General features: G+C 39.7%; 1 protein-coding gene across 2 annotated transcripts in view; it reads left to right on the plus strand.

The window, feature by feature from the left end:
* DACH2 (dachshund family transcription factor 2) overlaps positions 1–23,462 on the plus strand; it is a 311,231-nt gene that overhangs the window by 35,956 nt on the left and 251,813 nt on the right. The window lies entirely within an intron of this gene.

Genomic DNA, 23,462 nt, shown 5'->3' on the forward strand with positions numbered 1-23,462 from the left:
TTGCATTGTAACTTTGAATTTCTTAAGTCATTTTTTCCCCTTGTGGTATGATGAAAGAAATACCGGTTGAATAGTTAAGCTTTGTTTTTGGAAGAAGAAAAAAAAAGTCCAAATTTCAGGAGCAGTTTTGATATCTTTCTGGAAAAGAAAACACAGAAATCCATTCCTTTTGATTTATGAGCTCGTGGTGTTAATGTTTGAGCAGATACTGGGTATTTGTGGAAATATCTGTAAGTCTTGAAGGTTTCGCAACTTCCATCACAAAACTGTGTTACTATGGAAAAGTGGTGTTCACTCTTTTGACAAGTGTGACACTTAACCAAGGAATAAAAATAATACAAACCACATAATACCCAAACCGAGGAGGGAGTTGTCTGTGCAGACAGTTTGTTGACACTTTGTTGGAAAAGATTTCTCTGATCTGCTTGTTGGGTAGGATCAAAAATACATCTGAATTGGACAGGACTGTGAACGTTTTGTTGGGGATGTTGCTACATATACATGCCTTCTAAATTGAGGCATAGTTGTTACAAGTTCAGGGCCTAAATGGTGAACAGATAGACTGTCCAGGCCTGATGAAATGCCAGTAGCTTGTTAGAAAAGGCAGAATCGAACGTTTAAGCACTTTTTTTAGAATTAATCTATTTTTTCATAGCTTTCCAGGTAAGGTGTACAGTTCTTTTGAGATTGGAAAATAGCATGTCTCTCTGTATTTTTTTTTCCTTCTAAGATTTTTTTTTTTTTCCAAACATGGATGCAGTGAAGAAAAAACCTGCAGTTTTTTTCCATGGTGTAGGCTGTCAGAAGTGACGCTCATGAAGGTTTATTTCTGCAAAATATGAAAATGTGCTCATAAAATTGATGCTTTGAATTTTTTCGTGTTTAGAGTTGGCTGTAGTGCAGTTCAGCGTTTGTTGCTCCCCCCCTGCCCCTTCCAAAAGATTTGAGGGCCGGGACACCAGTGTTTGTGTATGGGGTGGACTCTGGTACACCTCGAGGAGAAAATAGCCGGAGAGGTTCTTCCTTTGTTGTCCCTTCCCTCCTGACGGGGTCTCGGTTTAGGGCTCTGAGCCAGACCAGCTCAGTGTGGATGTTGTTTTGGAGTCCTTTTAATGTGGATGTGAAGCAGTTTGTCTGTCCTTTGTTTTGCAAGAATTCTCTTTTTAAAAAACAAAGCTCTAGCTATGAAGTAGCCTATTTGTCCTAAAACTTATGAAAAGGAGGGGGAGGGAAGGCTGGGACCCATCTTTATAACAACAATCAGCCTTTGTAAGGTTTCATTCCAGGCTAATGGCTGGTGAAATTGTTCTGGGTAGTTAAAATGAAATGAAATGAATTAAAGAACATGAAGGAGAGCAAGCAGAATGGTTTATTGCTTTTCTTTGAAGGCACAATAGCTATACTCTGTCTCTTTTTGTTACTCATATCTGTGTGGCGGATATTTAAAGTCGGGGTTTTGAATAGCATGATGGCTAAATGAGGGCTATAAATCGAGGGCTATGGTGCAAAATTCTAGTGCTAGCAAGTACTAAAACACAATACCAAAGAGGCTGGGACCTAAAATTGTTTTAGACTGATGAATATGCAGGCATAAAACCAAGAAAAAAAAAGTTTCTTACCAAAACCCACAAATTTTCAATTTTTTAAAAAAGGAAAACAAATATTTTGAACACTTTAATGCTTTCAATTTATACTTGAATGTTACCAAAATTTCCTTAAAAGCCTGAAGATCCATACTTAAGAATTTTGGATAAAAGTATGAAAAACATGAAGTAGTCAACTATTTTTATTAATAGGAAAATGTGAAGATGTTAAGAAGCTGGTGTATAGGATTTCATCTATAAACCTACAAATGTAGCCAAACAAAAAATTTTTTCCTTCTGTGTGTTAGCTTGCCGATAGCAACACAAAACTTTCCCAAAATGGGATAATGCAGCTTAGAAAGCACCTGGTTTAAGACTGTTGTTACACAGCTGAAAAAATAAAGTGTCGTATCAGGTTGGGGTCACGTTTGTCTAAGAAAAACTAACAGGAGGATTTCTATTGTCAACACAGGAGATGAGCGGTATGATAACAGCAAATTATACTCTCTGATCCACCCCTCTGTTATAGAAGTGACTAGAGATTAAAGCCTCAGCCAGGAATTTCATTACTCTTATACATTTTTCACAAAGGCAGTATTTGCAAAAATACTGGTAAAGAAGGATCAGAAATTTTCTTGAAAGCATGAGATCATTTTTGACTGTGTGTGCGTGCGCATATATATGTGAATGCTACTGTAAGCATATTTAGTCCCCAAAAAGAAACATAATGCATTTATTAAAGTTAGTATATGTGCAAAGGCCTTAGGCTCCATAATGTGAAACTGGATGTTTGCTGGTATTTAGTTCATGTTATGTGAGAGGGCTGGGGGCTTTTGTTTGGCTTTAATTTTTTTGGGGGGAGTTAAAACATTAGCATAAGAATATAAACTAAAATTGAAGATAATTTAGAATACTACGAGTTAAATAAAGAGAAAGGTTTTTAGGGGGCGAAGAGTACAGAACTTGGTTGCTTTCCAAACAAAAAAGTTTATTAACAGTACTGGGTTTATTGCCACTCAATTAAGCCAAGCCCAGAGTCTGGGAACCTCATTTTTCAGGCTTTTAATAAGCAGTAGGGCTCAAGCCTTTTTGTAGTTAAGTCTCCATGAGAAATTGGCAATGCTGCATCCAGCTCTTTCCCCAGCTTTCCCTGACACGCCGGGACCTCTGATGCTTCACAGCCCTCCTTGTCGGCCCCAGAACACGCACTGCTTTGTCTCTGCTCCAAAGGGACCTCTCTTCTCCAGCGGTTGTCCTTGCGGAGCCAGAGGCTGTAAACCTGGCCACATCCAGCTGACCTGTCACAGGGCTGGCGAGGTGCCTGTGGGCTCTGGTTTCTCCCAGCGTTTGCAAACGCCTGAGCCAACCTTCGTGGATCCTGCTGGAGCTGAGCTGCTGCACTGGAGTAGGGGGGCACCATCCTTCCCTTGGCTTTTGAGGTTGCTCAGCAGAGTTGGGGGCTTCTACTTTCCTCACCTTTTTTTCTCACACTAAAAGCATTTTTCCTAAAGGCTTTTTCTTCAGTATTTGTGTATTTAATCGTTACTGTGTCTATCTCCAGTGAAATGTAGCTGCAGCTAATCTACCTTTAAACTAGCTAGATAGGCCCCTTGCAGCAGCTGACCTACGAGAGTTCGTTGCTCAGGGCTGCAAAACCTGTGAAGAACAAGACATGTTACACTTCATCAAGCTTCCTCCTGGTATTCTTAGGCTGCTGCCTGCACTGGCTGGAGTAAAGCTGCCTTGGGTATTTATACAATTACACTGCAGTCACTGCAGTTTCCATAAAACTATTGTGTGACTCAAAAAAAAAAACAAAAAAAAAAAAGGTGGGTGGGAGAGATCTACTAAGTTGTGGTGTGGGGCTGCAGGGCGTCTGGTACTTGATAGCTCTTAGTCCATTGTGGGTGGACAGCCATGCTGAAGGATGCAGTGTGCTGCTGGGTTACGCTGTCTAGATCTGCCCGTCAGTGTTGTGAGAGTTGTCCTGAGAGACTGGCCTGATGGGTGGCATCACAGAGTGCTTATTCATCCCCAGAGTGTGCAAGTACAGTCATATTAGGAGAGCTAGCCAGCACCAATACCCGCCGCCTTGCCTTTTGCTAAAGGAAGCCTACTGAAGAAAGATAAAACTCCCAAGTCAAATTTGGGGTGCAGAGAAGTGAGAGCAGATGGGGCACGTATGACCGGGAAGGCACATGGGAGCTGAGGTGTGCCCCACTTCGTATACTTCAGTTGCTAATGAACTCCCACTGGCGAGCAAAGACTGCGTTAGGATGACCTGTCCAATTCTATCAGTAGCTAGTATGATAGGCATTAGAGTTTCCTTAAAAGAGTAATTTGGGGAGTGGAAGCAGGAATCTTAGTTGTAACCTGAGTGTTTGCAAGCGTGAAGCTGCTGTGCCACTTCTGATAGGAAGCAGCAGTCATATTTTTATGGTGCTAAGGAAGTTCATCCATCAGATTCAGGAGATGGATTAATTCCTACCCAGTGGCTTGCTGTGGAATTGCTATTTGGCACTGCCCGTCTATTATTGGAGAAGACTTACTTTGTAGTTGTTTCCTTTCCTAATAAGTTAATATGTAAGGCATTCGTTTGCAGATTCTTTACCATCAATAGGAAGTATCAGACTCCAAAATGAGGGGTTGGCTTTGTGTTCGGTTGGTAGGAAGTCTGCGCGAACACTTGTTGCCATTGCTGAATACTAGGGTTCTTTCTCTTACTTAGGAAGCTTTTTAAATGTCTAAAATATTAATATATTTTATAGTTATGCATTTAAAACTTTGAAGGAACAGTAGAAGTGTGTCAACGAAAATATTTATTACATCCATATGAAATGGCCCATTTTTTACTGACTGCTAGTATATTTCCATAACGAACATGTTACACTGGGATTGTGTTTACTTTAAAATTCTTCACTGCTTGGCTCTGATTGTATCTGTTATTGCATAAGAATAGTTTGCAGGGCAAAACGAATGAGTGGCTTTATGCATAATACGTGAGTATCAAATTAATCAAAATATAAGGTGCTTTCTGCTTTTTAATACTGACTAAATGTTTTCCTTGCAGAATTTAGTTGAGTTGGCTGCGAAATAGATTGTTATATTAAAATGTGCCCTTTTTTTTTTTCTCCCTATAAGAAAAGATTTGCCTTATTCTTTATAAAAAAAAGCCCCCCCGCACATGCAAACCCTGTTAAGATTATTTAGCTATGGGAAGAATGCAGTACTAGCGTGTGTGTTATGAGGCTTAACTATGACTTTGGGAAGACGTGACAAATACTGAGGGGTAGTGGAAATCAGAACAGTAGCTCACCAGTTAGGTTTCTGGGGTTCCTAGCCTAATTCTTCGTAAGTGAAGGACATTTGACCCATTGTACTGGATGGTTGTCTACGGGTTTTCATTGCAGCTGAAAGCCACTGCTGGTGTTCTGAAGAGCTGGTGGTGGAAAACTGGAGCCATCTCATACTTGTGTGCTTTTTGAAAAAGAAATATAAATAAAAGCTTCCTACAGACTATCAAGCAAGCGGTATGGTGGTATACCACAGTTGTGTAGCTCTGGGCAACACCTGATACTTGAATTTCAATTAAGGAAAATCCTTGGGGGGAAAAAATGAAAGTAGTACATGGATTAGGGTCTCAATTTCTTTTGCCTTTTTTTTTTCTTCCTATACTTTGGATCCTTGTACAATTGTCCTTTGTTCAGAAACAAAAAAGGCTGGGATGTTGCTGCGTGCGTCCCTGAGGTTGCTTGCCCAGCTGTTGTCTGGTCTGTAAAGCAGTAACTTGGAGGTGAAGGGCTGTTTTCTGTCTTCACTGTCCTGAGCCATTCGGGCTTTTCAGCTCTTGTATTGTTGAATTTTGCACAAATAAGAACAGTTGTGACAAAGTACTTTCCTGATGTGTCCTTATGGTTGGTCTGTACGTATCGTAGGAGTTTGATAGTTCTTAAGTAAGAACAACTGCAATGTACTGTTTGGCATTAATATTTTTAGACTAGGGTTAGTGTCACTGATGACACTCTCTAATGGAATGCATTCACAGTAATTTAACACAGAATAAGGAACTTGGAATATTGATCTTACTGGGTTATTACATTTGCTTTTAAAGGTAGATGAAGCATTAACACCTGAGGCTGCAACATTGATAGTAACATTGTCACTGCAAAAGCCTAATGGCTGTCAGTTTACTTCAGCGATAATATAAAGAGCAGCCTACCTTTAAAGCAGGTGATTAACTTGCTTCTCTGTGCTGAAGCTGGGAGTGTGTTTCTACTGAGTTTCAGCAAAGGGCAGATTCGCAAGTTCTGCTTTGACCACGCAGTGGGAGTTTGCCAGTGATGGTGACGTGGATTTGCCAATGGCTGAGCATTTCTCAGGTGAGCTTCCCGTGATGATACTCTGGCCTTTTCTTAGGTGTTGTGTTGAAAACCAGTTCCAGAAAGTAAGTTTGAGGTGCATAGGAATAGAGATAGTCCCAGACGTTGTTTTTAGAAATTTGTGCTGTTTTGTTTATGGAAAACTGACTTGGAAATGTCCCAGGTTGCCACCACTCCCTTTAGTTAAGGAAAAGAAAAAGTGATTATGATTTTAGGACATCCTGTTGGGTACCTGTAGGATGAAAAGTGTTGTGAAGATACTTGTTGAAAGTGAGGCCTATTTTCAGTGGTGTTAGTCTTATTCTTTTTAATGGAAAATCACTATTTGCAGGTGGAACCCTTTTTTTCCCCCCAGTTTAATTATATATTTCTAATTCTGCAATGATTATTTCAGTTTTTCTAGCCCCAGTAGGTTCCCATGCTTCCTTAATTGTCTTTCAGAAGGTCTATGTGTTGATTTCAACAAAAAGAAGAGCTTATACATTTTTTTTGATGGCTGCTTTTGATAAAATACAAAAATTTCTGAAAGCCTGTTGTAGAAGTCTGAGATGCAAACTTAACATCTAAGTAGTTCTAGCAAATAAGACTTCTAAAGCAGCTTTGACGGAAGAGGCAAATACTATATTTGTATAGCGTGTGTTCAGGAATGCAGGAACTGTGTATTTAATATATGACTCTCGAAGGCATCTCCCACTCTTCTGCCATTTTTTTCTTCCTTGTACTGCCTCAGCCTTTTTAGATACATAAATATATAATGAATTTATATATTCATATACATGGGGAGTGCTGGGAGGGCAAGGAAAAAAGGAATTGACATTTAATAGTGGTAGTAATAAGTATTTTGTACATAAAACCTTGAATTAAGATGCAAAAAGTAAACTAAGTCAATGGAAGAAGCTAGTGTGATACAGGATTTGAAAATGGCTAATGAGCACATACTGTGGAGGATTTGAGATTTCCCCTCCCCTTTTTCCTGTTCCTTTGGAGCCCTGGAGGTACCTGACAACATTTAAGGTTGAGTGTCGATTTTTGAATCTAATAATGTAGCAAAAGTCTAATAAAGTAATAAAGGTCACATGGTTTAGTTTTTTTCTTTTAAGCAGTTTGGCACAAAGCAATTAAAAGAGCTCATTCTAGTGGCTAATGAAAATCATAAACCAAAACACAAAATAAAGGCAGAGTATAAATTAGTGCTACTGAAAAGATGCTCCCCAACCAGCTGTGCTTACATACATCGAGTTTACATTATTAACTGCACCATTTCTCCAACCAGTATGTTGTCAGCACAGTGGAATGAAGCCTTCATCTTTACCCATTATTTCCTTTCATAAAAACTAAAATAACTTCATCATAAAATAAGATGGAAAATAAAGTCACATAAGATGCACTGTTGAAAATGTGCAGTTTCATCCAAATGTGTTTGTTTTTAAAAAAATTAAACCAACGGTGAAACTGCAAGTGAAGAGTTTGTTTAAGAAGAACTACAGAGCTTGCTGAGATAAAGATGAAAAATGCATGTGCGAGCTGGCGGTGCTGTTAGCCCCCCTGTTGGGGCTGACAGATCAGTCCAGAAGTGGCATCAGGGCAGGGAGGCATCAGCTTCAGTAATGGAGAGATGTCTGGTGGAAAGATTGCTCTATCACGGTGATGGGTTCCTCACACGTTATAAATCTAAGATTGTTCTTTCCTGCCGCAGAAATGAGCAGCTCTTTCTCCTTCCTAGAATGAAATGTCGGGTAGAGAAAGGAACAGAAATGAAAACGAAAAGTGAGGAAAGTTATCTTTTTAACATAAATCTCTTGTGGAAACAGTATCAGACCCATTAGCGATTTGAAAAACAGCACTGTGCCAATCTTCTCCCTACGCATGGAAGGAAACAAGCTGCTTGATGGCATCTCCCTTCTCCCTTCCTCGGTGCTTTTAATCTAGGAGCACCAGTGATGGACTGCTCTAAATTTCTGTGTGGGAAGTGGGGTCCGAGGTGCTGACAGCTCAGGGAGCTGCCACCTATGCAGCAGTGAAAAGTTGAGGAAGGATCTTGTTCATTGCCTTAAGACGGCGATCAGAGGCAAGCGAGTTGCAGTTGTCCGGTCCCTCCTGCCCCCAGAAGGGAAGCCCCTGAGCAGTGGTTTCCAGAGAGGGCCCAAGAGCAGTAAAAAAATGGTACTGCAGCACACACCAGGGACTTGCTTGTCTGCTTGGATGTCTTTGAGAAATCCAGGATTAGCCCATGGCACATAAGCACTGCCTATGAAAGCTAGCTCCGAATGCAAGCAAACTTCTTTCTTTTTTTTTGTTCTCCCCCTGCTGTTGCGTAGCTTAGTTTCATCTTATATTTGGTATGAAGAAGCATTACAACAGAGTTTGCTTTAAACCTTTCTGAGTTTGTTCAAAACGTTTTGGGAGTCCTGAAAATAATGCTCGTGGTTGTTTCTTCTGAGAAATGGAGGCAAGTCTGGTGAACGGCTAGGTGTTTGTCACACTACTAAGGGAAGTATTTTGGATCCTTATTATTCCTAAATATAGATACACAAACATAAATTAATTTATTTTGGCAAATTTGTATGAGCTTTGGTTAAGCTTAGGTAGCTTGTCAGTTTAGATTTCATAGGAGAAACGTGGAAATTTAGATGTAATAATTTATTGAACTGGCAAGGGAAACTTGAAATAAAATTTGTTGTTAAATGTAATTTACACCAGGCTGAAAGGTGGATGGCTAGATCCAATGTAATGTGGTTTTCCATGGGTAGATCATGCTAAGCTGACTTGATAGCTATGTTTGAAGAGATGGCTGGTTTTCCAGACACAGGAAAGGCTGCCTCTGCTATCTGGACTTCCGTAGAGCATGTAGTATAGGAAATTCCTGGAGAGTTTGGTAAAAATGAGGAAAATGCTTTAGGGATATAAAATGTAATTTGAAATCATCAGGCTTAAGGAAGGTTACTGATTGAGTTTTCAAGGATTGTTTTGTGGCTGATCTTGTTAAATATTTTTAATGATTGCCCTGGCCCGAAGAGTGGGAGTGTGGTAACGCAGTTTGCTGATGACAAATGTAAGAAGATATTGTCAATATAGAGGAGAACAAAAAAAGACAACTCGGTGACATGAAGGACTGGAGTAATAGAAATGGGATGAAAATTACTAAGTTATAAGGCAAAGAATTCACTTCTGCTAAATCTGAAACACTAGGTCAGACAAAATAATATAGTTGATTAAAAGAAAAAGACTGTAATAGAGACTGAGAAGAAGTAGTGGTGTAGACAAGTGAGAGAAAGCATCTGCTTCCTGTTATAACTCAGGTGAATAAAGCTATTCCAGGTAGGGTCTTTCCAGTGTCCTGAACAAAGGCATTAATACTTGTGTCATTACAGGAAGCTCCAATCTTATTTTATCTAGATAATTCCTATTACCTAGAATTATATTTGGCTTTTTATGTTCTGCTTGTGTTGGTGACTTGCTGTCAGCTTACAGTCGGTAACAGATGACCTGTTCCACAGCGAAGGCAGTGGAAAGCCTCTGAAAGAGCTTGGAGCACTCTGTTAAAATGGTTGTAACTCAGCCTGAACTACTTTTATCCATCTTCTTAAATGTTTTCAGATATGTTTCCTTATTGGTTTTTCTCCACTACTTAAAAGTGTTTCTGCCTTCTCTGAACTGTGTATGCCATCTCTTCTGTTTTGGTCTCTTAATCGACTGCATTACCTTTGTCTCGCCTGCTGTTTCAGATTCTTGTACCCCTTGTCACTTGTTCCTCCCTTGACGTTTTCTTTATTTGTATTTATTGTCCTACATATTTGTTTTTACACTGTACTTTGTCTTTTTGTTTGTATAATCTGTATGTTCTGACTTTATTATGAGTAATCATTGAATCCCTTCTGTGCCCAGTGGGATGCTCGGTGTGTCAGGCGTTGCACATACACAATCTTCTGCCTCCAGACTAGTGGTTACGGCCCTCGGTGACCTTTGTTTGCAGCGGGTGGTGGTTTTTCCTTCTATCTGTTCAGTAGAGAAGAACAAGCTAAGCCTGATGAACATGAGAGTGTTAGCACTGAGTTGTTTATCTCGCCTCGTCGTTTCTACCTGGAAAAGAGAGGAAGAAGTGTCCAAGTTGTACTGAAATAAAGGACAACTTGATGCCGATTGGACAGCGTCCCCGCAGGGTGAGGTGAGGCCATGCTTTCACAAGCAAGATGTGATTCTTGTGGCTGAGGTTGCATGGTATGCTAATGAGGTAACAAGCCTGGTTTTAAGGGGATCCAAGCACTTGCAGTTTAGTCAGAGTGAACTGGAAAAGGTTCCTCAAATCCATCCAGCTGATGAATGTAAGAGTAGGGAATGGAAAAAACTGAGTCATGGAATGGTTGGTGTTAGCGAGGACCTCTGGAGATGATCTTGTCCAAACCTCTGCTCAAGCAGGGTCACCTATAGCAGGGTGCCCAGAACCATGTCAAACAGCTTTTAGAGATCTCATTACAATATTTCAATTACTCTTGCTCTTGATTATCCATATTTAATTATTTGATAATGTACATAGTTCAAATTCTTCATGGGAGAGGAAGAGCCCCAGAGGTTCCCATGAAGAGGAGAGGAACCTCCTTCTCCCTTGTTCCCTTTTTTCCTGTTTCAAGGAGTAACTACACTGAAGTATGTTGCTCCTGCGTTTTGCAGTAGATGATGTCATGATTTGTATAGTTTCTCAAAAAAAAAAAAAACCCCAGACAAAATAAAGTCCCCAAAAAACCCTGTAGGAATGACTTATTATTGGTGACTGGGAGTGTGTGCTTGTTGTTTTCCTGCAGTTCTCTTGTATTCTATATGCTATGTTGCATACAATGAAATAATCTGCTGTGAAAATACATGGATCTCCTAGTTTAGAAGACTTGACTTTGGAAGGTGGTACTTGATTACACCAATTGACTTATCATTCAGAAGCATTCCAATAATTGGTTCAAACTTACAGTTTCTACGTTGTCTGCATGCTGTCCGCTCTGTTTTCTGGCCACTGCTCCTTCTTTTGTCTGTAGGACTTAAGCCATAGGCTGTTACTTCTCTTCTCTGTGTGCCTAAAACTGCTAAAACTGGAGATGACAGATGGGTTAGTGGATAAGGAATAGTGAATAGTAAACAGCAGTTTTCCTGTGTTGTCTTCTTAGACAATTGTTTTACAAATGTTAATGTAACTTCTGAGGTTTACAAACAGCTGGTGGTTGTTCAAATACTTTGGAAATAAAGCAGAACTGGACTGTTTTATTCACTTCTCAGTTTGCCAGCCTCTGTTGCATCTCATCAGCCTGCCTTCTGCACGGTTCTTTTCTCACCACCTTTGGGAGGTTTTCTGGCTCTTCCCCCCAAGTTTTCAGGTTAGTAATGAAATGTTGTCCTCCCGTAAAAATGTCATAATCCTCGAGTGATTTAAAGTGCTTTTGGATCTGAGATTGATGACACGAGGAGTAGTTTGCTGTAATACAGTTAAAGGCATCATGGTCTAGTTGCCAGAACTAGGAGTGGAGGAACTGGAGTCTCATTGCTGGCCCAGTAAATGACTCGTGTTGTGACCTTGGACAAATCACCTAATCTTTTTGTGCCTCTGATTCGCTGGTTGTGAAATGGGTATACTAAGGCTCACGTAGCTTCATCAGGCATGGTGTGTGGAGTGCTGTGTACAAAATAAATTTGCCATGAGGGGACAGCTTAAGTCTATAAATTCCATAGGAAGTACAACTTATCTGCTTACCTGAGTTTATCTTTACTGGAAGCCTGCAAACAGAAGTGCATAAAATTCTGTGTGAGCTTTCTCATCAGTCTTGGCTCTTTCAGGTTCTCACCCTTTTCCTGCCCTGCTTCCCTTGCAGTGTGCATATTCCATTTTAATCCGCTGGAATTTACTCGGTGTATTTCTCAGATTTATAGTGCCTGTTAAGAAAGCAGGTTTGCCCGGCGGGCCAGTTGCTGTGGTTTAAAGTACATCTTTATTATATAATCAATTTCATTTTGCTGTTCTAATATTCAACAAGGGTTCATTTTTCCACCGTTATGAACCTGTTTTGTACTCATATCCTGCATGGGAATAGTATACGTAGACAACCTATACTGACCTGTTGAAGGTAAAGTAAGGAGGGCAGATGAAATACAGCCAGCCAGATTTTGCAGACAAATATAACATCCTGTATTTTTGTTGATCCCTATGGAATTGCTTAGTTTCAACAGGTGAGGATTTCAAGAAACAAGGGTTAATATTATAAATTCCACAATAAAGCATGCATTTGGCAGCAGCAGGTACTCCTGATCAGCGTTGTTTACCTTGTGCCATGGAATCAATATATCTATCTTACCTACCTGAAGGGAAACCGCCTCCCTTCTCTTTTGTTCTTTGTTAGTACCTTACCGACTACTTATTGGAAGCTATAGACACACGTTTATGCATGTGTGTTAATATAACATCTATTTTGGTTGTCTTTTAAATATGTTCCGATTTTAGAACAAATCTAAACTCAGAAAAGATCTCTGCGTTGATGCTGGCAGCTAGAGAGCTTCCCTGATCCTCCAATTGGAGGTGCTTTTTGTTTATCAGAAAGGACTGGAAATACATAGGAAGTTGATACGTAAGGAATTGAACATAAGCCTTAAAAATACTGTATCTAAAGACCTTAGTCACAGAATTTAACCTAATATAAAATTATTTTCCTGGTCTATTGAGGAGGCCTTGTCTAGACTGTAGGAAGATTTTATTACCATTTAACCTTACCTTTTGAGTCTTTTCTTCTTCACGTTTTCTTTTAAAAGACACATTAAAAGGAACATAGCAGACTGAGAATGGACATGACATTCAGGTTTAAAAAGGGAGTGTTTAATGGAATCATGAATAAATGGAAACAGATTTGTCTGTCAGAAATTAAATAGGAGTATTCTTTGATTAATATCAAAATCTAATCTAAAATAGTTTTAGCCATTTCATACAGGTGACATCTGTGCTTAAATATAATTTCCTCTCCCTGTTCTGGCATGACTGTTAATTACTTACTCAATGTAGTTCAACATTTAGTTAATAAATATGTCAAGCTTTTACCATGGTGTTCTTTTTGCAGAGTTGTGAATTTGCAATTAGTTTTAGATTTACTACATGGTGACAGACAGTGCTGTATAAATAGAGGTTAAACACACAATTTACATATTAATTTCATGATTCATTTATTCAATGATTTATGTGGATATAGATTGTATTTAATCTCTGTGCTGTAGTGGTTTCAGGCATGACGAACAGACTCGCTGTACTGGTGGAGAAGTAATGATGTCTGTATTGAGCCATAGAAAGAAAAGAGGAAAAAGAAGAGGTTTTGAAACCCAGTGATTCATTAATCTCAATACCTTCTGAGAGGCTAGTGAAAAGCAATAATAGCTTCTAAAGCATGTGTATATAGATACGTGTACATGTGTACATGTGCACATACATGTACACTGAGGAGTTTGATACTCCATCTTGTCTCTATAATAATGCATATTATTATTATATAATAGTTTGTGCCCAATTCTATTAACCCTGGAAGCCAGGAGATTACTCACCATCTCATTCTAGGGGTCGTACTGCTTGTGTCCCGAGACTGACTGTTTTTCAGACTTAAGTGCATGTGCGCTTAAAATTGAGTATAAGCTCATTGTTGGCTGCCTCAAGTCTAGATATCTACTTCTTGAGGTCAAAACATGTGCAATAGCTCTCTTCATTTATTGCCATGCAGCTCCAGTATTTTTCATAATTCAAAAAATGAGTTTAATGAGCATTATTTTTATTTAGAAAAACTTATTTTTTTATCCCTAAGTTCTAATTTTGTCTGTGTTATTGAAGAGAAGAGCAAAGTATTCACAGGTGAGATGAGAACTTCAGAAAATTCTCTACACGCTCCTATTTTATATTTGCGTATTATAGATACATGGATATATAAATTGGTAGAGGAAGTACTTTATAAATGTAGTTAGGCTTATAACTACTTAGGCTCAAACACGTGTATTTGATTTAATGAATGTACTAACTTAAAGCATATTTTTGGTTTAGTATCATTTTCCTTGCTGGCAGTTGAGAGAGAGTATAAAGGTCTCTGAAGTGAAGATGTATCTTTGACCTAATTTAGCAGATTATGGCCTTTAAATGGACTCGATACACTTCAAGCAGTGTTGAATTAGAATATATCTCTGATTTTAGGCCTGTGCTTAGTTCCTCTTCCCTTACAGTACTGTGTGTGTAAATCCTGCCGGTGCGCCTCTTCTTCCAAGCCTTTTGTGCTAAAAGGGGGAGGCTCCACCTTCAGCGCGTTTTCTGAATCCCTGCAGGTAAGCAGTGATTTAGCATGGATTTAAAAAAAAAAAAATAATCATAACTGAAACAAATGAAACAGGGTAGTTGAAAACAGATTAAGAACCTGAAACAAAAGATGTAATTACTCCTTCAATTCATTAAGATAAATGGCGCATTAGGAGTTGCTTTTTGATGAGATGGGGACCTTTTCCCTGGGAATGTTCTAGGTACAGCCTTGGCTTTCTTCTGTTGGGCCCTGCTGTGCCGTCCTCCCTGCGCCGTCGTACGCAGTTCACATGGTTTTCGGTAGATTGTTTTTGGAAGAGTGCTTTGATCTTTAAAGGACTGAAAGAATTACTGATTAGATGACAGTAATGTATGAATGATCCTTTTATTTTGAGATAACTAGGTGGTGGAGTAAATAACCAAACCATTTTAACTTCAAAATTTTGTGGGGGGAAGAATCCCATTTTGCTGCAAGGAATTGTAGCAGTGTGAGTTGTCTTCAGTCACTGAGCAGTGCCATCTAGAGTATACCCGTGGGGGAAGATTCTCAGGAAACCTCGGGATACCTTCTCTTCTTTGAACACAAGTGAAAGCGGGGGGGGAAAAACCAAACTCTGAAATTAATTTTTTTGGATTAAATGTCAAAACTGCTGCATAGAGGCAAGTAAGTCAGTCTTGCTTAGGTCCACGCTGTTGCTCACACATCTGTTCTGTGAATTTGTATGTTGACTTAAATATGCAGAAGTGTGCGAGCACGCGCATTTTGATATTACTTCCATTTACTCACCTGGAAAGAGTTGCAAAATGTGTAGTGAAGCAGCCATTTTTGCTTTTAAAACTGAGTCCCTGAAATATGTTAGTAGATGCAGAGAGCTGGGACCTCACTTCTAAACCCCTTGAAAGTGTAATGTGCTGAGTAGCTGACTGCAGGGAGCAGGTGTCAAACAATATTTAAATGACATTCTCAACAAAATAAATATTGAGCTGCCCTGTCACTTTGGTGGGAGAATAATCTGCTCAAAAAAAAAATCCCATTCATTGTAAACTGCCTCTGACATTTGTTCTTCAGGAATTATTTGCAGTTTATCTTCTGAGCTGGAGCCTTTTATCAGCACAGCAGTTGAACTGCAGTGCAAAAAAAATGGTAATTGAGTATTTTATCAAACGCTTCCAACAAAACGGACTTTGCAAGTCGTAAATGAAGATTAAAACCATTGTTGGCAGGGATGAACAAATTGGAATGATTTATTATCCGAAACATCAATATGTCACTGCTCAGAAATAAAATAAAAAGAAACAAACAACTGCCCCCCTCCCCCCAAAATGTGCACTTAGTCTCAGCCAAGCGATGGAAGGTAAATACATGTTTTAATTATTTGCGCTAGAGAGGCTGTTTAAAAAAAAAAAGAGCATCATCATAATGGCACAGCTGCTGTGGGACATTATGTGAGGAAAAGAGACAGTAATAAAAGAACTGTGTCAAAGGAAGGCAACTCTGAATGTGTACTTCAGCTCTCCTGATTACAGAAGGAAGATTAAATATTATAAATGGGGCAATTTGACAAAGTGGATTTACTACTTGTGGTTAACACCTAAAGAGCCAGTATTTTTAAAAGAGACCATATCTCACTTATGTGAAATAGCTTCAAAAATAATATGAGAGGAAAATATATTGAAAAGTGTCCTGTTTAAACTATATAAATAATTGAATGGTCAGGAATAAAATAAGTGAATCTGTTATGAGCTCTGTATTGTTTTTAAATGATAAAGCAGAGGCCATGAGAAGAGTCTTACAAAGAGTATAGGGTTTAGGAATTTTAATTTCTGTCTACGTACCTAAAGCAGGAAGCTGTATAGGCTGGATCTAGGGCCTTGTTGACCCCAGTTTAGCAAAACTCTCCCCCTTTGGTAATGCAGTTGCTATCTCTACAGTGCGTAGCCTACTAGGCATCAGTAGGCAGCGAGGCCATGTTGTTAATTTTTTTTTTTTTTTTCCTTTTCCTTGAAAACTTCCTTCCGTAGAGATCTTGCTCCTCCTTACAGCCTGAGCACAAGCACAAGGTCCCAGGCAGCTCAGGGGAGGAAGTCCTCTTTATGGTGTTACTGTGGTGGTCTTTCCTGGCCAGGAGTTACTGGGCCCATCACCACGGGCTGTGGCCATGGGCAGGAGGGGGCAGGCTGAGGGGATGGATGCTGCTTGTTCAGACTCAACGCTAGAAGGTAAGGGAAGCCTAGAATTTGAGTGTTTTCATAAATTCACATTAAGAAGTGAAAATCAACCTCTGGTATTCCCAGTTGGACAGAATTATATATAACCAATTGATCTTATCTATGAATGATCTTAATACAGCGTTTCTAAGTTTGGAGAAAACCAGTAATGGATTTATCATCTATTAGGAAGAAAGAAAACATATGTTGTAAGATCACTTCTGGGATGGGTGCAGTTTTTTGTTGGTATTTTAAATGCCATAAAATTAGGGAAGGAGGTATGAGTAGAATTCTAGAAATATTAATTTAAAACCAATTTATCCCTGCTTCTTATATCAGGCAGGGTCAAAGGGTTCTGCTTGGATCCTTTGTTTATAAAAAGATCAAAATGACTGGGGAAAATTATTTTCTGGTAGTCTACCAGCTGCAGTTTCTATTTCTGAATCAAGGTAGTCATAGAGTTGAAACTATTTGTAAGTTAATGGATGTGGAGCCATACTCTTTTCACATTCCCACTTCTTTTCATTTTCTTGCTCTTCTTTCTTAGTGATGTGTTGTTATATTGAACACCGTATTTCTGAAGGGAAAAAAACTAAGGAGGAGAGAAAAAGAAGTGAAAGGTGCTGTTCTGGGAACAGGTTTTTACATCACCTACTGTGTTTTTATTATTTAAGCGAAGGACAAAACTTGCATGCTAATAACTGTACACATTGCAGAATTTTTTGCATTTAATAGAGGAGGCAATTAAAAACAAAACAAAACAAAACCCCCCAAAACAACCCAAACCCGCAGAACCAAAAAAACTCCGAAGAACCAGAACACCAGCAAAAAAAGAACCCCAATCCCAAAACACACAGAAAACCAAAACAGTAGGTAAAGCCTTGCCTTAGCTTAAAAAAATAATTTCTGACTCAAAACTACATAGTTTTTGCCTCTTCTGAGATGCAGAAGTCTGCGTTTGCTGGAGGCAGAAGGCAGCAAGGCAGTTAGGGAAACGGCACTGTGCCAGAGCAGAAAACAATGTCAGAGATGACTTGACTGTCTGCTGTTTCCTACCTTGTACGTGAGGAAAAAACGGGCTCGGGAGCATAAAGCTGGTCTGATGGGGATTCACACTGGTCAAACTAGTCAGAACTGGTGAAGTGGACAGTGTGGCCATCTTCCAGGGTCACAATTTGAAAAGGGTGGTGGTTCCCGAGAATGCCTGATTCCAGAGAACATCTTAATCATTTTTTCTTCTCCTTGATTCCTGAGACAGCAAAATGAAAAGATTAAATCAGAAGCTTACTTGGCACTAGTAAATCTTGTTCCAAAGGGTCCATTAAGAATGTCAGATCTCATTGGCTTTTAGATGGATTTCTACCAACCCTGATCATGGCAGAAGCAGCACAAATTCTGTGTGATGCTGTATAGCGGCACAGCTGTCTTTGGGGAGACTTTCAGAGATGTTCTGTTTGAGGTGTTGGGCCATGGACGAGTGTTAGGATGTAGGGGTATCGGTCACACGCCGGCCACATCGGGCCCCACTGTGGGACCGCGAAAGGCACGAGGTGCTTTGGTTCGTCTCGCATCCAGAAAGCGGTCTCCAGTGTAGTTTGCAAAATCAGTCTTGGTGGGCCAGCTGTCATCCTTCGTGCTTTGCTCGTGTTTTTAAGAAATGTCTGACTAGTAGAGGATTAGCTGAAAGAAATATTTGTCTGAACTCTTGAAAGTGTGGATATGATAAAGCCTAAGGAAGAATGATTAAATGTTCATAGACTTGTTTCTTACAGTACAAGCATTGCTGTTTTTCTGTGATCAAAGTTTGCATGTGTGTTTTTCTCGTATATTGACGAAACAGATTTGTGTCTGTTCAGCATGACATTTTCCACCCAGGTGACAAAATGTAGATGTATTTATGGCCAAGAAACTGCTTATTTTGTTTTATTTTTTCTGTATGTTAGGTATGACAGGTTATATTTGGGACAGTGACACACGTTGCGTGTTTATCATTGCATACATTGTTATGTGAAGTTCCTAGTCCTTGTGGGCTGAAGGATTGTTTTCTAGCATGAGGTAACAGGAATCCATAATTTACTTTTTACTGGAACATTTAGGATTTAGATAAGTGAGTGCGCTTCTTGTGACAATTTCCTGTTTTCTGTGGAAGAAGATTTGCCTTGAAAAACAAAACCACTGAAAAACTGTGTTTGAATTTCTGTAGCCTTCTTGCAGAATAATGGTGTTCTCCTCGGAGCTGGAGTCTCTTGGCTCAAACACGTGTGGTGGCGGGAACTCTGAATATGCCGCTGGCATGATGTAGCTGCTCTAGACTGAGGAGAAATCGTGGCGCTCGGGTGCCCATTCGGAGGCTGCCTGTGATTCCCAGGAGGCACTGAAGGGGCATTTGCAAATATGTGTTTTCTTTTTATTCCCCCTCCTCTCCCCTCTCCAAATGTTTCTCTGTAAAGCAACCAAGAATGGAAGTCTTAAGATATGTGACATACATAAAGTAGAACCGCATAGATTAATTGTGGATGCCAGTTCTGTATGTTTCTTGAACACTGATTTTAGTTGAAGTACTGCTTTTTTTCCCTGTTTCTTTCTTGAGGAGAGGGATGTTGTATATGCCAAAAACAGGCATTATAGTTTTATGAAAGACCCAAATAATATTTCCTGATAAGAGTGTTCTTCTACCATAATGTGTCAGTATAACCTTGACTTTCTCACTCTCTACTGGAGCCTACAGGAGACAACTTGTTCCATCTGCCTACAAAACCAGTTTTTAAAATAGACGTATTGTGAAGGAGAAAAGTCCACCCTGTTTTGGCTATTTAAAAAAATGTTTTTGAACTAAAACAGCTATAGAGATTGATCGGTGAGATACAGAGCCTGTTTCTGCTCCAAAAATTAGATTCCCTAGAGTTTTGTACAGTACTCTTTATCCTCCGGTCATTGTTTTAACTGAGAAACTTCAGAGACTTGTTAAAGATAGATGTGTCTGGCTGTTCCTGTACATTGGTGAGAATATAAGAAAATAATTTAAAGAAGTTTTATTTTTCCATTTGACATGGCTCCATATAGATCATTACTGGTTTGTTTATTGTTTTGATCCTTACCATTAAACTTATAAGTGGAGAAGAATAGGAGGCTTCAAAGTGCTGGAAGGCTGGGGGTAAATACTACTGAAGAGTATAAAAAGGAGGGATTTACTGGGTTTGTGGGAGGAGAATGTGGAGTGGGAGGTGCCAGGGGATTCGAGGGGAGGCCACCGGTGATAGTTTGTGATGTACCTGATATACTGTGTCTGTAGCTTGGTAAGTGGGTGTAATTAGCAGTAGAAGTAAATAGGAACGACTGCCATGTAAGCTAGGCATCGGGAGGGAAGGGTGGTAGGTGTCACATGTCTTTGTCTTTTTTTTTTTTGGTGCTTGTCAAAACCTGAATTTTTATGTTAGCTTGATGTGATGGTAGCGGTACCAATTTTAGCAACATCAAAATCCTTTATAGGAAATATTGGTCACAAGCTGTTTTCCTTGACATGCTGTGCGCAGAGCTAACGTACATCTATTTACAGCCTGATCTTTTCCATAACAACTGTGAGTTGTTGTATCTACCATGTTGTTGCTCCTGAGTAAACCTCCAATGTAATAGAGTTCTGGATATCTTTCAGTACCTTGCAGTAAAGGTGATCCCTGGGAATTGCTTGCTGAATAACTCCTTGGTATACTGTACATCATTTTTATTTGTTGTAATAAAGGTGGAGAGGCTGTACCATCTGTACAATGTTGGTTGGAAGTTTGTTTAAAACATTATGTTCCAGAGCCATTTGGAGTTCAACAGAGATAATATTCCATCTTCCCCAATTAAAAAAAATTATCTCCAGTAACATAATATTAAGGTTGGAAAGTAAAGCTCTTAGTAATTGGGCAAATGCCAGATTTTGGGAATATGACCCTTTTCATGCACTAGTTATATGACCACGTGGTGGTGTTATTTTTTATGAAGCTACTCTTCCACAGACTTCTGAGCTACATGGAATGTGTTTAGGGAAAAACCATATCTCTCAAAGTTGGTGTGCTTCAGGAGGTTTGGCTTCAGTGTCTGTTCTGTCCAGCTTGGAAGACGGGGCAGGAGGGTGTGTTTCAGGACCAGCCCTCTGGAACTGTACCAAAGGTGGAAAAAGATCGAGTGGTCATCTCCATCCACAGTTGGTCCTAAACCTCGTCAGAAATAATGAATCCCTTAGCAACTGCACTTCAAGTAACTCTTGTGGTATATTTCATGAAAAGATGGCTAAAATTCTGTGCTACTACTTGCTTCATTGTTTGGTTAGAGAAATGTCCCTGAATACTGACAGACTTGCTGACCGAGAAGCACTTGGTGTCTAACCCTGTACACTTCATCTGTTGTAGCCATTTCTGCATAATAAACTGGTCATCCCATAGAGTTAGAGCAATTTGACAGGCCTGTATGTGGTGATTAATCTTCATCGTCACCTTTTTTTGGTTCATGAATTTAGTGTAACATAGTTTATATGTTGGTACAGGTTTAATTGTTATTGTTGAGAAATTAAAATGGGTGAAGTGTAACTTCCTGCCCCACCTATGCCACCTTTCTATGCCACTAGCTAAAAATATAGAGGGAGTAAAACATCATCAAATTAGCAAGGCTTGAGGCTTTCTTTGAATAGTATCAAAAAGTATTTGCTGGCTGAATATGAGGTAGCTTTTGATTATGTTTAGCTCTTCTGAGTCAACATTTTGCATTAAGCTCTAATATAACTGCATATGTAATAAAAGAAATACATAAACAATTTTAGTTGTACTTGTTTATTTAATCAGCAGGTTTTTTCCTGGCCCTTCATGTCCTGGTGACCTTGAATTTTGAGCAGCTAAATAATAGTACCCATTAAACTTTATCTTCCTCTGCTACCCAAGCTAAAATAAAGGATGGGACAAACCCAAGATATTCTGCAGGCTACATAAGATTGTTATTCACAACTTTTAAGGGACCTTCTGTATTGTTCACTTATGATTTAAATTATGTATAAAATGGGCAGTGATTAGAACACATCTGGAAGAAACATGTAGCACTTACGACCTGGCTTAACCAATGCTGGTCATCTTTTGAGAATATGCTATATGATTTTTGGGAAGCTAGTTTGATATTTTCCAAAGGTGGCATCAAGAAATCATTTTTGTCTCCTCAGAGAAGGCAAATATTCAAGAAGTCTTCCTGTAGTCTGAGTGGCAGTGATTTCCTTACCTGGAAGAAGAAGCTTAATTCATACTTAATCGTACAATGCCAATAATGCTCAAAGAGCTGTCGTCTTGTTGGTTTCTCTTCTGACACTGCCTGCAACAGTCCTAGGCTGGCACTGGTGCTGTTCATGTAAATTTGGAAAAAGCTGGACAGAATCTGTCAAATTTCGTCTCCTTGTGCATCCAGGTCTGCTGATCTCCGTGGCATACTGCTAAGTCAGTCTAATCTTAATTCTGTGTCAGAAAAAGGTGACTTTGAAGTAGGTCTCCCCAGGCTGCCTGGGAGGATATCCTTCTATAAAGCAGTGCCTGTGTGTATCTTTCTCTGGATTTCAGAGTAGCGTGGTCTCCTGGAGGCAAAATTTATGATGATGCTGTTGGGCAGAAGGTGTCCAAAGCTCTTTACCCTCGTTGTACCAAACAGTCTTCAGACATGAGTGACTAATTCACTAAACAGGTTTGATACCGAAGTTTTTGTATCCCCAGCTGAGCCTCATTTTTTTTCAAACCCAGCAGGTTTCTCTTTAAAAAAAAAAAAAAAAAATTCCTATTGCAGCCTTAATCTAGTGGACATCATGCAAGAGAGTTAATATAGCAGTAAATGTTGTGAAACTTCATTTTATTATGCAATATATGGATAAAATAAAACCCTGTATGGTGCATCGAATTGCTTTGCATAGGTGCAATTTTTACTTTTTTTTCTTCTTTCAAAGTAGCCTTTTACTAGCTGCCGTAGGAAAAGAGGTACTTGCTTAGATCAGATTTTCATACAGAATCCTGTATTCCAATGGGAAATGCATAAATAAATTTGAGACACAACAGCATCTGGGATAATATCAGGCAAAATAAAATGTTACTGATGCTCCTGAGTCCAAATAAAATGCCCTGAATAGAAATTCTTTTATGTCATTGCTGTTAGTTGCTCTCTGCGGGGGTGTCTGTGTGGCGCTACCATCCTCAATGGAATTTTGGTAATCACTATTCCTTAATGTCCATGTGCATGTTAAATACTGAGTAGATGTGAGGAAACCATGATTTTGTTGTTTCTGACATCAGCAACGCGGTGCTAGAGCTGAAGGCCCGCTGGTGTCTCAGGACCTCCTGTAGGAGGACGCTGGGCAGCAGTCGGGGTGTGCTGCCGGGCGGAATGCTGTTGTTTCCCCGTGAACGTGCAGGGTTTGAGGACCGAGGGAGCAGGTCTAAAGGGCTTCGGGTCAGGCAGCGGGCTACCTGCTAGAGGATGGTGGGTGGTGGAGCTGTTACACCAGTCATTCTCCCTTGTAGGTATTTAACCTCCTCCTAACAGATGAATATCACCTCTAATGAGACTAATAAAACAGCAGACCTTTCCTGATTTTTGACAGAGCAATGCTATATGTCTGAAATGATTTATAAAGTGAAGAGAGACATGCCCCCTTGGTTACAAAGATCTCCTTCCCTACTGCAGACTCCTCAGCATACTTCCCGACATGCGTGTGTGATGTGCAGCCCTCCCAGCCCCTCTGAGGCGAGCCCCTATTCCTATTCCAGGCATCCCACAACAGTGTTTAGATAGGTTTTTGGTGGGTGACCTTCAGTTAAAGAAGAGTTTGCTGCCTGTGCTGGAAGTTTCTTTCAACCAGAAATATTTTTCACAAGTGGGACCTGGCTCCAAAAAGGCTCAAAACTGCTACTTCATAGCAATTTTTTACCCCTGTGGCACCCTGGCAGCTGCAAGTGTTGGGGGCATATTAAAAAAAATAACACCAAACAAAAG

The sequence above is a fragment of the Phalacrocorax aristotelis genome, chromosome 11 (assembly GCF_949628215.1).
Source record: "Phalacrocorax aristotelis chromosome 11, bGulAri2.1, whole genome shotgun sequence".
NCBI classification, from domain to species: Eukaryota; Metazoa; Chordata; class Aves; order Suliformes; family Phalacrocoracidae; genus Phalacrocorax; species Phalacrocorax aristotelis.